Source organism: Nanorana parkeri, unplaced genomic scaffold, assembly GCF_000935625.1.
Source record: "Nanorana parkeri isolate BGI_ZX_2015 unplaced genomic scaffold, ASM93562v1 scaffold1784, whole genome shotgun sequence".
Taxonomy (NCBI): Eukaryota; Metazoa; Chordata; class Amphibia; order Anura; family Dicroglossidae; genus Nanorana; species Nanorana parkeri.
In genome coordinates this window covers 145,130-148,738 of record NW_017308052.1, presented here as the reverse complement: position 1 = coordinate 148,738, position 3,609 = coordinate 145,130, and positions in this window count along the sequence as shown.

Here is a 3,609-nt window from a genome sequence, read left to right as displayed (position 1 = left end):
ACTTCTGGTGTAAAGCTGATGGTCAGCTTTACATAGGTAAAGTCTGATTACAGGGGCCCGCTGCCAGCAACATATGCCGGACATTGCTTCGCAGAGAATACAGCATGTCAGGTTTGGCAGGCGGCTCCATAGAAACCATATGTGGTTCTGGCACAGAAGTTCCTTGAAAAATCCCCTTTGAGATGCAAAAACAGCATTCAGGAGGAGCCCCGGTCAGCCACTGCTATACTGCCCTCTGAAGAGCAATCCACAGCGGATCACTTTTAAGAAGCTGCCACATGTGTAAATGAGACCTAAAGGCAAAAGCAAAGTTGTCACAAAGATCAAAGATGTCGCTGCAATTAGCAGTAGCGGGGAGAAACTAACTACTAGCAAAAACAAAGTATGGGTCATGTATAGGTTATGTATGGGTCATGTATGGGTCATAAATGGGTAAAATATGCGGTCAAGTATTGGGCATGCATGGACATGTACAGGTCCTGTATGGGTCATGTAAGGATGTCATGTATGGGTAATGTATGAGTCATGTATGGCTCATGTATGCGTAATGTATGGGTCATATATGGTCATGTATGGGTCCTGTATGGGTCATGTAAGGGTGTCATGTATGGGTAATGTTTGAGTAATTTATGGCTCATGTATGGGTCATATATGGGGCATATATGGTCATGTATGGGTCATGTAAGGGTGTCATGTATGGGTAATGTATGAGTCATGTATGGCTCATGTATGCGTAATGTATGGGTCATATATGGGGCATATATGGTCATGTATGGGTCCTATATGGGTCATGTAAGGGTGTCATGTATTGGTAATGTATGAGTCATGTATGCATAATGTATGGGTCATATATGAGGCATGTATGAGGCATGTATGAGTCATGTATGGGTCATGTATGGGTAATTCAGTAAACACGTGCACAGTGTATAGTAAGCTCATCTTTAGTTTTGTGAATGGCGAAGTGACTTTTTCCAGCAGCGGTCTGCAAGCTTTATTTCCACTTCAAATTCTTGCAAAAAGTGGACTACACCTTTAAGATCAGATATAAAAGTGAATCGTATTAAAATGCTGCACCATAAAACAAGCGCGCACTGAATGACATTCATCCTGCAAATCCTCTACTTGTATAACTCAGTATCAGCTTGCACATGTCATATATTGTTACATTGTGACACTGATCCGGGTAACAGTGAGACTGGCGGTGACATCACAATAGAGAGTGATCCAGGGTACATAGTGACAGTCTCCAGAGAGACGCACACACGGAGGGGAAGGGGGGCGGAATACACAGACAGACAAGTCTGATCAGAGGGAGAGCTCCGGGAGCAGAGCACACAGGAGAGAATAACTCTGGATAGGTAAGATAACATCAGCAATTGTTTAGAATTTGTAAAATCTCTCTAGATAGATCCGCTGGCATCCTGAAAAGTCACCTCGTCATTCGGTGCGACCCTAAAGCCGTCCATACATTGGTCGATTTTCATACGAACATTCATACAAAACATTTGTAAGATTCTCAGAACATTCGATATCGCCATCAGAGACTTATCAAGCGTCATTTGAAATTTCATTTGATTAAACATTCGATTTTGAAAATTAATGGATTTCCCGGAACAAAACCCACATTTCTCATTTCATTCATTTCAGAAGAAAATAACATTTTGTTTTTTTAAACGAGCGTTGATTGGACCCCATTAACTATTAGAAAATCGAACGAAATTTCAGAAAACAAATGTTTATACAGAAATGCCATTGTTATATAAAGTATTGCTGGGATGTGTAGTCCTCTATAGCCTGTGCCATTCTGCATTGCTGTAAATGTTAGGGACGCACCGAAATATCGGCCACCAAAACATATTGGCCCAAAATAGCACTTTTGGCTAAATGCCGAAAGTGCCATTTTTATGCTGATACAGCGGCGCATCCCTGCTTTCTTTCCTCTCCGTTGGGCGCTGCTCTGTGTCCCAGCGGGGAGGAAAGTGAAAGCCGGCCGAGCGCTGCGGGAGGTGAGTGCTGTGTTTGTGGAGTTTTTTTGGGGGGGCTCCCAAAAAATATCTTGCACCAGGGCCCTTTGTTCCTTAGGTCCGCCACTGAGGCGGTGGGTTTTTTTTTTTGCACCTGTGTGCATTGTGCATGAGCCCTGTATGTGTTCGCTCACTTACCGATCTACTGAGCCGACCTGTGACAGTCTCATTGTCACCGGTCGGCTAGAACTATGAGGTGAGTGGAAATCAATCACCTCATAGTTCTCCTTTAATAAACAATATACATTTTGTATGACCTTCAGCTCTCTTCAGTCACATCATAAACTGATTTAGTTGTCCCCTTTTTCTGTCTCTATTTCCCGGGCTGTCTCTGTTAATAATAACTGAATTCTGCACTTCAGTGACCTATTAAGCTGGAATTGGTCTTGTCGGATTATACATTATACAGGCGTCAGGCTTCACTAGCGAGTCCCTGCGGTGCGTTCAGTTGTGACAGTTCTAAAAGCAATCTGCTATGTTATTTTTTAATTGAATTTTCTTTATAGCTGCAGTTATGTAACACTTACAGGTCTTGTCCCTCCCCCATCCTGTGGCTGGACAGTGTAAAGAGAAGCAGCACACCGATAGGCTCATCTCTCTGTCTCTCAGCTCTCTCCTTCTATCAGAATGTCCTTTGTTATACTGTACAATCCCCCGCAGGGGTTGTACAGTATAACATCCATGCACTTCTTACTCAACACAAGTATAGCCTCCTGGCTTCCACTTTACACATTACCACTTCTGACTGTCAGTCGTTTTGGTGTCACTCCTGCAATGGCAATGCACGGGTGCGGGCCGTACCCCTCAAGTGGTGCCACTGCTCCCAGGTCCAGAATCCCATGCTTACTGACACCTCTCAGCCCCTCTGGGTGATCATAACACCCAGTCCTACCATGGGATGAGAGAGAGGAGAGAGAAAATACAATTGCTGTGCAGCACTACTAAACAGGAAGTACAAAATGTGTAGATAATGAGTCAGTATGGCTGGCTCCATATGCATGCATAGCTATACTCAATGTGGGATATAAATGTTGGGTGCAGGTCGGCCCGTCTTCCTCAGAGACTGATGAATCATTTTTAAATTAGGATGTTATCGCTAGTTGCTTCAATGCTGCTGCAAGTCTGGTCTAGTCCCCCCGCTTCTTCCCAGTATCTAGATTCAGGGGGTAGGCAACCTCGGCACGCCAACTGTGGTGAACTACAAATACCATTGTGCATCTGCTTTTGGGAGTCATGCCTGCGGCTGTCAATACCTTGTTTTCTTGACCGTGCCAATGGCAGTTGGTCTGCTTGTCCTGGCATGATCCTGGCATGGTATGGTTGGGTACCCAGTGGCGTCACAAGGGGGGACGTGGCCTTTACCCGGGTGACACAATGGTCATTGCTGAGCCTGATGAAGGGGACCCTACGTGGCCCCCGAAAGCGCTAGTTTTGGTGACATGACGTTCCAATAAACAAACTCTTTGGACTGCAATACTGGTTGTGTGTTGGTGACAATGATTCATCTTTATACTGTGTGGCGGCGCCATCCACAGGTCACTACTAGCACACCCCCCCCCCCCCCCCCCCCCGCCCTCGCGTTTTG